This window comes from Molothrus ater, chromosome 14, assembly GCF_012460135.2.
Source record: "Molothrus ater isolate BHLD 08-10-18 breed brown headed cowbird chromosome 14, BPBGC_Mater_1.1, whole genome shotgun sequence".
Taxonomy (NCBI): domain Eukaryota; kingdom Metazoa; phylum Chordata; class Aves; order Passeriformes; family Icteridae; genus Molothrus; species Molothrus ater.
This window is the reverse complement of record NC_050491.2, coordinates 5,237,615-5,251,052: the sequence shown is the minus strand read 5'-3', so window position 1 is coordinate 5,251,052 and position 13,438 is coordinate 5,237,615.

Below are 13,438 nucleotides of genomic sequence, written 5' to 3'. Positions count from 1 at the left end.
AGGATAAAATACCCCTCAGGCCTAAAGAACCAAATGTTATCTCAAGTAATTTCCTTAACATGGGACAGTTTCAGATACTTCTCCTTAGACAGAACTCTGGCTGTGTTTCTCAAGTGCCACCCTTTCCTCAGAGAGGCCTACAGGGGTTCATTAACACTTTCAGACAGTGTGAACCATTCATATTCAGAAAACTCAAAATGTATTTTCTGTGTATCTACCTGTCATTTCTTCTATGCATTTGATGTGTGCATTCATTCCTATTATGATGTTAATCCACCAGCATACAGCCCAAGTGAAATCTTGAACAGAATTCCAACAAAAAAGTTAGCATTATTTCCCAAATAATACAGAATGTTACAGTTTCATAGCTCCAGGATTGCTCATACTTGTAAGAGTACATCTGTTTTGGGGGGGGGGGGGGGGGTGGAAATAAACAGAAAATGAATACTGAAATCTACAATTATTCACTATACACACGTATTTTAATTGGAAATATGTTTCTCTCATGAATAACAAGTGGTTTTCTTCCCCATCATAGTTTCTCCAAGCCTAGCACAGGAAGAGGGTTCACTTATAAGATCCTTAAATCTTCCAAATGAAGTAGTGTCCAAGAGCATGTTTCAGTATGTCTGAAACATGGGTTAGAATAAAGAAATGCATAATTTCCAGAGCTGCATTAAAACAGAATATCTAATGCTGAGTTTAGAGAGAAACTGCAGGCAGAAACCTCAGAGGAGAATGAAGAAAATGACTGGACTGTGGAAGAGCAAAACTAATAATATTGAGCAACTTTACATATGTCTAGAGTTAGCTGAAGAACTATTTTAAATTGTGTGGTGCCTTATTTCTCATGTGAGGCAGAATTATGAGCACTTTATTGTTTTGCTACATAAACCATCTCTGCAACTTGATATTCAATGCTGAAATGCAGCATCAGTGAAGTGGTCCCTGGAGATAAAGAAACATATATCTGCCCCTTTCCCACCAGAGAAAGGGCAGAACACACAGATAAATTGAATCACTGACAGGAACAGAGAAGGCTGTGAATCCTCACCCAGGTAAAGGCTTTCAGGAGAAAGACACAAGCTCAGAGATTATGGGTGAGCCAGGAAGGACCAGTCTCTCAACACTCTGTACACCAGTAGCCCTGGAACCAGTGCACGTGGGCATCAAGTGCCCAAGAGATGCTTTAAGCTGTTAAAACCCATGAAATTACATCTGCTAAAGAATGGATGAGCCTCTTTCTTCCATGCAGGTCCCACAGTGTGGGTACATGGCCCAGGTGTGTTCAGAGCAGCAGGCAAACCTGTTCCACACAGGGAGGAAAATCTGCTCTGATCTCCCTGTGCCAGGCACACTGGGTTTACTGCCAGACTCTGCTGGCAGGAGAGGAGCAGATATTCTGGTAGCATGGCAGGAACACAGAGCTCTGCCCATAGCACAGAAAATTGAGTAGCTTTGTAGGAAAGACACTGTTACATAGCAAATACCAGAAATGTGCTCCATGCAGACAGCTGGCATTGTTAATTTATACCCTTTTATGAGCTCTAGAAACACAGGATACCAGGGTGAATTCAGCAGTGAAATGGCTGCCATCCAGGTAATTTTCATGCCCACAATTCCATACAAACTCTTGTGCTTTGGCCACCTCTTTCTTTTTTAATCATTTTGATGTCATCTCTTCTAGAGCACCATGTTCCACACCAGCTCAGGTTTGTTCCCTTGCCTGATCAGGGTAGTCAAGATGCAGGGATCTCTCTGCACAGACCATGTTATGGATATTTCTGACTGTGTGAGGGTGCACCACGCTGGGACAGCTCAGCTAACTCCACCATAAGCCTCATTCCAGAGCTGGAGGCACAACTACCCTGGGGTAGCACACACTGGGTGTGCTGGATACACTGCACTGCTGCCAGGACCTGAGCCAGCACCTCTGCATGAACCTGGACATGACTCCCTGGACCTGGCAACTATCCCAGGGCTATTTTAGGGATGATTCTGAGCAGGCACACAACATAGAAATCCCCAAACTGATGGTGTGTCTGTCACCATCAAAAAGCTATGCTAAATCTTGGTGCTCTCTCCTACCAGCATTACCACAGGTGAATTCTGGGGCTGAAAAAACTCCACAAAGTCAGATAAACTCTCAGATAAAGTGGCAAATTCTGGCTAGCTGTTGTCATCTTATTGCAAAATTTCCATACCTTCCTGGTGATTTCTCATGGGCATCTCCTCAGAGCACTGACTCCTTCACAGCACAGCCAACAAACTCCAACTCTCTCCTCACCCAGCTACCCCACTCTTTTATAGCACTCATCCTCATTGGACACAGCTGTGGCCTGTTAAGGGCAGGCCTGTTGCTAATCTTTGGTAATTAGCCCAGCTGCAACTCCTCAGGGTCAGATTGCCTCCTGCACTATTCTCTTACATTCTATCCCCCCACAGCTAGCCAGGTGTGGTCAGTATACAATGTGTAATAAATGTATAAAGCTTCACGAACCTGGAAGTCACCCTGATTTCAGACCTGTTTTACTGAAATAAATTCTAGTTGTTGCAACACTTCTACACACAGAATAAGAGAACAGTGTTTTTCCTTAAAGACAGCACATGAAAGACTTGCAGATAAAAATCAAGGTTGTTTTTTTTTTTTCTGCATAGATCCTTGCTCATTTTAAAAGTGACTATCTTGTATCAAAAGATATTGCATGAATTAAGACTTTCCACTTCTTCACCATTCCTTTGCAAACTTTACAAAAAGTATTTTGCTGCAGCCCACCCTTTGGTGCTTTGTGTACTTGCTTCATGACCTTGGGCTGCACAGTTGTTATACATGAACACCACTTTAACATTTTTCTCAGCTAGTGCTGTTCCTTGTATTATTGCTGTGGGCTGCTTTTATGGATGGGGTTGGGGACAAATACAGTGATAGGTGAAGTGATTTTCCACATTGACTTTACCATGGAAAGGATTATCTGTAGCAATTAATGTTTTCTTCCAATAACGCATGGATGTCCCAATGAGACAGGAAAAGTAGGTCGACTCATTATCCCAGCTGCACTGACTCAGCAGCACTCCAACCATTTTCCTAGAACTAAACCAGGCAGTGCACAGAGAAACACATACAAATTAGGGTAGAAATATCAACATTGCATAGGTCAGCAAAACCATATGGTGTTTAGATTAAAGACATGCATATTCAGAAATACTGGGATCTGCGAGCTGCATGTAAAAACTCAGAGCACAGCATAGCTTTGAAGTCCTTGCTTCCCTTTCTATATCCTGATCTCAGAGTCCATGAGCAGTTCTGTACTGACAGCTCTGGGAACCAAAGGATTCCAGCTGCAGGCAGTGGCAGCTAGAGCTTCCCTGTGCTGTTCCTGCCAGCCCTGGCTGGTTTGGGAATACCACCTGTCTGCATCAGAAGGTATTTCAGTCTCCCTCATTAACCCACCAGTTCCTCAGCTGAAGCTGACAACAGAATGCTGCAGGGGAGGCCTTTGAGGTAACAGACAGTGGCAAATGTAATCATTCAAATTGCCTTCAGCTGGATTTCACACCAGATGTGAAAAATGGCCCAATGGAAAGCACTAAAGAGCAATGAAATTTGAAACCCCTAGAAACCCTTCTCTTATTTTCTTGATGATTTTCTAAATTATTTTCTATGAAGTGCTATATTGCCTCTTAAAGTCCTCAATTTAAAACAAATTTTATCATGGGGCTATCACTACTCACAACCTGAAAGGAAAGCTGGTACAAAGCCACAGAATTCTTAGGGTTGGAAAAGACCTCTCTGACTACCCAGTCCAACCATTAGCCCAGCAGCACCATGGTCACCATTAAACCACATCCCCCACTGCCACATCCATACAGATTTTGAGCACTTCCAGCCACAGTGAGTCCACCACTGCCCTGGGCAGCTTGCTCCACCACTGACCATCTTTTCAGAGAAGAAATATTTCTTAACTTCCAATCTAAACCTTCCCTGTAAGCGTATCCAGGAGTCATACCAGCACTTGCTGAGCTGTGACTGAGGCCACCCCAGGTTTCCTTACCAGCTCAAGTTCTGGGTTCCCACGGCAGAGTCTCAGCCATCCAGATCCTTAAAATTATTTACTCTTGGTAAAATAATAAAGTAACAGCTGAAGCTGGTGCTTCTAAGGAGGGATCCTGAATGAAACAGCCCCTAGGCTTTTATCTCCTCCCAGTCCTGCACGGGAGCCCAGCTCACACGAGCCACAGGTGTCCCTTGTTGGCCACAGGAGGCAATTCCCAGCCTCTCCCCGGGGCTCCACCCACAGTCACCTGCCCTGGGTGCATCCCTCAGCCCCTGGTGCACACTGAGCCAGGTGCCCCAGGAGAAGAGCTCAACTCCAACCTGCCTACAGCCTCCTCTGGGCATTGTACAAGTGAGAAGGTCCCCCCAACACTCCTTTTCAACCACCCCAGCTCCCTCAGCTGCTCCAGACCTTCCCCAGCTCTGTTCCCTTCCAAGGACAAGCTCCAGCCCCCTCAAGGTTTTCCCTGAAGTGAGGGGGCCAGAACTAAAGCCAGGAGAAAGTGCAGCCTTCCAGATGAGTTCCTGGTCAGTCAGAGGCAGGTTAGTTCTTATTACTCTGCAAATCTGAAATCCTCTTTACTGTTTTGTAGCACTCTAAGTTGTAGAAACATAAGAAAATTCCGAGTATTCCCTCAGGTTCCTTCATTTTTCCTGTTTTCTATCAAATAGAAAACAAGATCTTCTTCAGCCTTCCTAAAAGGTAAAAATGTAGTTCTGGAAGGAATTCAGCTTTTGAATTTGAACCACTGTGGCATGGGTACAAAGCTCTAGCATCATGTGTGTTGGAGCACTGGGATAGATTTTGGAAAATATATGACCCAGTTCTTAATGTTGAGCTCTAAGTTACCTAAGCTTTCCAAAGGAGCTCAGAGCATCAGTACCTAAATTCTTAAATTCCTCTGGAAGTTACACCTGAATTCCCAAAGAAATCTAATAATATGTTGTATAGACTACCAAATAACAGGAAAAGTAGCTACTGAGATGGAAGGTTTAATATGGTGTCTCTGAATTGTGGAGGGGCTCCACTCTTTGCTCCAAAATTCCAGATGCAATTTCACTGTCTCAAATAAAAAAGAATGAGAAGCTGTAACTTTTCATTACTACATAAGCACATCATCCCTCAGAGCTATTAAAAAGACATTCTACCACTTTTAATTTCCATTTGTTACTGTTTTACTTCTCCATCTCAGTATCTTTTAAGTACAGTGACTCACTTTGAGTTTTCAGTGTTGATGAGCACAGTACTGTAAAACTGTTTTGAAGACCAAGGAGCAGTTTTTCTTGTACAAATATCATTAACCACTGAATGCAAGAGATAAAGCTGTTATTAAAAGAGCCAAAGTGTAACTATATATATATATATATATATATATAACTATATATATATATAGTTATATATATATATATATATATATAACTATATATATATATATATATATATATACTATATATATATTATATATCCAGTAACTATATTTCTCACCTGAATTGTGCATGATGACTTTTCAATCACACAGTTCTGATTTTCTTTGTCACCTCTTTTTCAAGAGAAAATATTAGAGTGGGTAAACTGAGGAAAGCACTGATACCAGGAACTCCAGTATGGTTTATTCTTCCCTTTGATGTACATTGCCTGGCCCACAGCTGCTGATGATGTGTAGTCACACACAGCAATGTGGGTGACATCTGCTGAGCACACAGCATCACACTGGGCATGCAGGGCAGCTGCTCCCACTCTGTGGCTCCCAAGGAAAAGGAGCAGAGGCAAGGAAGCAGCTTAGAGGGTTTTCAGTAGGTAAGAACTGACTCACCCTAAGTAGCATAAAACCTCATAATCATCCCTGCATCTTTGAATCAGGCTGCCAGGGGAAAGAGAAGCATCCTGGCATCAGCAGAAGCAAGAAGAAATTGAACAAAGCAACTCAGGATTTTCTGAGTTTCTGCAGAGGAACGGCAACTCACAAAGGTTTGAACTATGAGCATTCATGGCAACTGAGAAAAAGAGCAGGGTCACAGCAGCTGGGATCTACAGCAATACACTGGACCTGTATTTCCCTGTGGGCTGAAGTCTGTCAGACCCTGAGATGTGGCTTACAGGAACAAACTGTGAGGAGTGCTTGATCAGCTGGTGACCTTGAGCAGCTGCAGCTACAGGCTGACAGGAATCTCATGCTGAAACAAAGACAAATGCAGTGTCCTATGCTGAGGATGGAAAATCCATCAGTACAGGCTGGGGGGCAAACAGCTGCTGAGCAATTATGCAAAATCACAGAAGGTTTGGGGTTGGAAGGAACAGCCTCCACATGTGGTTTAACCCCCCACCATGGGCAAGGACACTTTCCACTAGAGCAGGCTGTTCAAAGCCCCATTCAGCCTGGTCTTGAACACAGGAATGGGGACTCCACAACCCTTCTGGGTAACATCTTCCAGTGCCTCACCACCCTTAGAGAAAAAAATTTTGTCCTAATACTTAACCTAAATCCTCTCTCCTTCAGCTAAAGGCCACCCCCCCTTGTCCTTGTCAAAAGTCCAGCTCTGCTGTGGCCCCTTTAGGTACTGGAAGGTGCTCTAAGGTGTCCCCAGAGCCTTCTCCTCTCCTCCCTGACTCTCAGCCTGTCTTCACCACAGAGGTGCTTCAGCCCATCAGAGTGGCTCTTCTGGACTCAGGCTCATTTCCTGTATTGGATGCCCCAGACCTGGATATTTATCAACTTAAAGGGCTCTAAAAGTGATGCATGATCGCTAAGAGCTGAACATCCATAACATTCCACAAATAAACATATTTTAAGTGAAGCAAAACTGAACTTCTGAAGGGTCAAATCGTGGTACACTCATTGGTTTTAGCTACAGAAAATGGCTTGGCTTCAAACTTTTTGCTTCGAAAGCTGCTTCTGTAAAAATGGCAGAGGAAAAACCAATCAGTTCATACATTATAGATGGCCTGTCTGAGCAGTGGATGCACTACAAAGTAGGTTTGTTGCTTAAGAAAATTCTAATCCCACAAAGTATTTAGGAAAATGAAAGACTCTCTCTCTCTTTTTATGCTAGGGAAAATTAGGGCCAGCATCACAAAGTGCAGTGACTTTATCAGGTGCTTATTAGTGAAAATTCCCCACATCAAAAGAGAATTCCATGCTAAGTTTCAAGCAAATTTCAGGCATGCTTTAGCTAAGCACTCAGCCCACACAATCTCACCTTCTTACAGGTTTTTATAAAAGCTCATGGGAATTTCAGGAATAATCTTTAGCGGGTTTTTTATCATTTTTCCTCTAGAGATATGTCAGGATTAAAGCATGTTCAAAGTTGGGGTTTATATGCCACTATACAAGGCATCTGCAATTTTGAACTTTGGCAAAATCATCCTTAAAAACAACCACACAGAAACAAATACTTGATTTTCTTTATCAGTATCATACTTGAGTCGTTTGTGATACAGAGCTATTCAGCTGCCATCAGTGCTTGCTGTTACATAGGGAAAAAAAAAACAGTTGTGTTTCCTAGTCTACTTTTACAGGAAATTTAGTAAATAAAATTAATTTCCACTGGACTTTTTTTTTTTGTAAGATGATTAACCATGTATTAAGACCAACACAAAATTTCCAAGTTATTTATAGATTGACTCTACTCCCAGTAAAAAAGGGGATGCAAGAAGTGCAGTATTAGATTGGCACATTTGGCAGGCCCCCATTCCTGCTAAGAGCCAGGTGTTTGAAAGGAAAGTGCAAGAGGTGCTGCTGTGGCAGACAGAGGGCAAAGCTGCAAGTCAGGGCTGAGATGAGTGTGAGCAATGCTGGGGTGTAAAATCAACCAGCTTCTGTCCCAGTGAGCATTCCCCCAGCTTGCCTGTACTGTCTATGCACTGGGATTGTAGATGTTGACCTGAATCACAGCAAAAACACTTTAAAAAATCATTTTCCTGTATTCTATATGTATTTATGACATCTGAGTGTGTAGTTGTGATGAGGGGTTGAAAATTTACATTAAAAACCCTTTTCAGAGTCAAATGAAGTAGAAGAGAAAGTGATAATAAAATGAAAGTATGAAAAGAACACTCTTGTAGTTTGGAGGAGGGTTGATGTTTTGCTTTCCTTTTCTTTGTGTTCTAATTACATCCTTCTCTGCTCTTAACATTGGTTAGCTCTACAGGTTTTTTGAGAATTTAACTATTTGTAGAGGCCTAAAAAATGTACATCAAAATATCTTCTTCCTGAATTTAGTATTTTCCTAGAAATAAAAGCTAACATTTTGATATTGAGAGATTCCTAACATTTTCAAAAATAAGGCTACCACACTGGCCAATTCCCAAAAGCCACAAAGATGCCAAGTTTATGACTAAACTTTAAAAAATGGAAATATTTTCCAAAGAGCAGAACCTATCAGCTGAAGCAGCTATTTCAAATGCCAGTGGTGTACAAAGATTTATAATAAATATTAAATCCCTGAAACAGAAATTTATGGTGGTGGAGATGAAGAAACTCAGATCATTTTGTGACTGGTAAGAAAAATAAGAGTGAGAATAAATGTTCAGAAGTCTTAAAGCAGTTGCAGTGTGTGGTAATTTTGGGGTTCCCTGTCATGGGAAGGAAAGATGAATCTGATTCCATGTTCTCAGAAGGCTAATTTATTATTTTATGATATTATATTAAAGAATGCTATACTAAGCTATACTAAAGAATAGAGAAAGGATACAGACAGAAGGCTACAAAGAATGATCATGAAAACTCCTGGCTTTCTCCAGAGTCCCAACACAGCTGGACCATGACTGGTCATGAAGTAAAAACAATTCACATGTTGGATAAACAATCTCCAACAACATTCCAAAGCAGCAAATCACAGGAGAAGCAAATGAGATAATATTGTTTTCCTTTTTCTGTGAGGCTTCTCAGCTTCCCAGGAGAGAAATCCTGGGCAAAGAGGATTTTTCAGCAGCAGTGCCTTGTGTGAGCCAAGAACCCCAAAGAGAGCAGCACAACCCCAGCAGCAAAGGCAGCAAAAGGACCCAGCAGAGTGATTCTTCTCCTTGGCCCCAGCACACTGAACATGTGAGTAAATTAGTTAATTAGTGATGCAATCAGCTCCTAGAAAAACAAAAAGCCCAGCTCTGTGCAGTGTCTGTAGTGACCCTGTCCTTGGTACTTGCTAGGAGAGGAATTTCCCCTCTGTGAATTTTAAAGGATCAGCTCCACCTCTCTGAAGCTGTGCAGCACTGTAAAATTGCAAAAGAATTCATGGCTAGTCCCTCCCATTGATATGCCAGTCCTGCTGTGCCTTTCAGAAGTTTTATGTATCCTATTAACCAAGTCTTAGATGTTATTTATAAGGGATATGTGAGTATGAAATATTCATTTCTAACCTGAAAACATTTAAAATATGCAAGCATATATTCAATTTAGAATTTCAATTTTATGCTGATTTGCATAATTCATTGAAAGGGAAAGCTTAGTTTATTACAAAGCTTCAGGATAAATTTCTTGCCTTAGGGTTCCTGAGTATATCCAGAGCAGGTACATGACCATTCAGAGCAGGAAGTGAATGCTTGAGGTTATTTAATTTAAAATAAAGGACTAAATGCTATCTTCTGGCATCCTTCAATATTTAGACATGTGTCTTACCTGGCATTGCAATGCACCCATGTAAATTTATTTACCTCTTTTCATTTTAAAAACTGCTCGTATAAATTTCAAATCACAGCAATCCTAAATACCATTTTTCCCAACAAAACCTCTGCCTGCAAACCGTTCTCAGGCCAGGCCAGACATCAAGCCCATTTTCCCATGGCTGGGCTCTTTCTGAGCTCTCCCTTTGGGCATTGCTCAGGTTTGTGGAGAGTTCCACACAGCCACACTGCCAGGCAGCTGCAGCCCTGCCATCCCAGTGTCACAAGAACATTAATGGGCTTTAATGTGAACCATGACCCAAGGCACAGATGCTGAGTGCCAAACTCACAATCACACATAACATTTGCCCATTTGCAGATGATAATGCCTTCATTACTACAAGCATATCAGATCAGGAACAAAACTGCATTTCTGTGCAGGCAGTACATCACAAATACATTTGTAAAACTATTCCCAGCAGAACCTTATGTTTACCCACTTGCACACTTATATTGTCTAAATTTGAACTAATGCTTCAACAATTCATTTGTACCAAATCATATTGGCAAATAAATCCTCCAAGGTTATGTATCCATGTGCTCACTTTAGATTTCCCACACTTTTCACAGACATGGTGCAGCACTTCTGGAAGAAAGTAAAGACCAAAGAAAAAGATACAACATCTAAAAATCAAATAAATTATTTTCCCAGGAAGCATCCAGTCTTGTCTTCCAATAGTCAATATCCACATAGAAAAAACATTTTAGCTTTATTCCAGTGAATCAGAATAAAAACAAGTGGTAGTTTTTAAGCTTCATAAAGCTATAACTGAGAAAAAAAATTGTCACCAAAAAAAAGCCTGCCTTTGTATATGTACCAAGCAACAAAACACATTCTTACCTGGAAGTGCATGATTTTATCTCTTTGCAATTTGAAACTATTATGCTGACAAATACAACCCAGTAGGGATCAGGCACCACTTGGAGATTAACATTTTTGAAACATATATCCATCATAAAAAAATCCACACTACCAAATACAGTGGAACAGATGGATCCTGATCAGGGACCAGGAGAGGCTGAATGCAGCAAGTGCTGAAGATTGATACCTACTTACAAAGAAGCAATCTGGGCACAGTGAACAGCAGGTTGCTACAGACATTTGGCATATTTATTGAAGCATTAAGGGAGTTCCACAATTCCATTTACATATATACAGGACTATGTAAAAAACATAGTGTATTAGGCTTCCCACACACATAGAAATCTTGAATTATAATGACTAGGCTACACATAAAACTTAGTGAAACCTGCTTAATGTGGGATAATCCATTGTCAGCACTGCAATTTAACAGTACTTCCATTTTCAAAATGCCAATGATATTTACAGCTCAAAATGCCTGGCCCAGTTTTGTTCCCAATAGCAAAATCAATTACAATCTCCCATAAAGTTGGAGAGAAGCAAAATCAGGCACTGCTGTATCTATTAAAGCAAAGGTACAAAACTTCCCCATAAATATTCCCAGTTTAATTGCCCTTCTGCAACACCAATAGCTGAGAGGCAAAACATCTCTGCTGCTTCTTTAGAAACCCCAATGTGTGGCATGAAAACACATAACTGAAGAAAGTCTTGAGGTAAATTTGAAAAGTCAAGTAATAGTTGTGAGAAGCTTGTATTCATCATCAAGTGCATTGAAAAAACAGATTACATCCCTGCAGCCCACACCCGAGGTCATACATTTGTCCTTCTAATGCCAGTGGAGTTTAAAGAATTTATCTCACCAAACTGAGAAGCTGCTGTATCACTTTACTCATTGACTTTTAGCTCTGAACTAATGTTTTTGGTCACAACCTGACCTCAACTTGCCCTTTCTTCTTTATTCTAAGGATAATCTACTGCTCTAACTTAAAGCAGAAGAGAAGTTTGCTCAAGTCTCACTTCCTTTACTCTGTTTTAGTCTAATTTGCTGTTGTACACACTAGGCTAAAATACCTGTCATGAGTCTTGTTGTTTTCTTTCTGTGGGAGGAGAACATTATACAAATTTAAGGTTTGAGCTGTAAAGAAAACTAAAACAAATCTTGGAACAGTTATGAAAGTTTTGAGAATCATTTGGATTTACTGACGATTTCCTATGCTATAGCACTGCACTCTGTAACCAACCATTTCATCAGCAATGAAACACAAAAACTGATCCATTCAGCTGAAGTTCTAGCAGCTGAACGTGTGTCATCACCTAGGAAGCACGCAGAATCCACAGTCAATAAACCAGCTATCTCTAATCTGTGTTAGTCCTTCTGTGGCATCTTTGAGGTTGACTTTCTTCTTAAAAATGCAGATCACATTCCCCTGAGATACTCATCTTTTCCCGTGATGCAGCTGAGTGACAGAACAACAAGCTCAGTGCAAAGAAATGCCAGTGGGGTTGACAAGCACATTCCATCAGTATGCAGTGTTTGCACAGTACAGTTTAGTACCAGCAGTTCACACAGTCCTTTGCTTTGGAACAGAATTATAATTAAGCCTTAAATCTTCAGCTTTCTGATTAATTCTTATCACACAGGTCTTATACGTTTTCCTGTGTAAGTCTGAAAATATGCTTGTCACTAAAGAAAACGGCCTCTAATGGTTAACCAGCTTTGAGATGTCTGTAAGATGCCCAGGTACAATGTACCTAGGACATAAATATCTAGTAATTTCCTCATTAATTGTAAAGTTTAAAAGCCTTGTCAGAACATTAATGTTTTTCTGAAGTAACATTTCCCTCCTCTGACATGTGAAAACAATGTAAGTGTGGTAAGTAAAAGCTGTAAGAACTTGGGATATGTCAGATCGGTTTAGAAACATCCTCTGTGTTTTATGAAAAATTATTTTCTAAATATTTGCAAGTTCACAGCAAACATAATCCAAACCCAAGAGCTGTATAGACCTACAAGCTTCTGAGGAATGCCTCAGAAAAGAAAACAGAGAGGGAAAATGCCAGCAAGACCCCTTTGAGGCTGCCACATTCAAGAAGGACTGTGCCATTCTCACACAGGTCTAAAAGCCCATTGTAGCACCTTATCTAGCTCAGAACAACACCATGGTTTTGTCCTTTTCCCCTCTGTGGAGCCAAGCCAGAGAATCACTTGGAAGAATTTCTCCCAAGCAGTCCCAGGCAAGGGCAGATGTATGGGCTTAACATGGAGAAGGATTCGAATCTTTCTCCTCAGAATTCTTCCCTGTCTGTGGGGGAAACAACCTCCTGTCTCTCCTTCACATCAGCAAAATAATTAACATTGTTTAAAGACTGCACAGCAGGTTGGGGGGAAAAATCACCATATAAATCAGAACCCTTTACTGAACTCACTCTTTCTCCTACTCAAAACCATAAGCTCAGAAAAACAGTCTCATGTTACTTTACAACCCAAGATAGATTATAGCACTGCTCTCATCTGCAGCAATTACTTTCAGGGTTTTTTTCAGTGACATATGCAGATCTTCCAAATGCGTGTGCATATTTTCCATAAAACATGAATTACACTTACTGCATAGCAAGTAAATATATAAGACTTGATATTTGAAAAGAAATAAACATTTTGGTAACCCTCTCACTGATCTAACGCAGATTAATTTCTCATGGATGCTCCTCTCAACTGTTATATTAAGATGATATATTAACAATATCATATGATAGTTTGGGTTGGAAGGAATTTTTAAAGACCATAGTCCAAAACCTCTTCAGTCCAACCTCTCTGCCACAGACAGGAGCATCTTTCACCACCTCAGGTTGCTCAAAGCCCCTC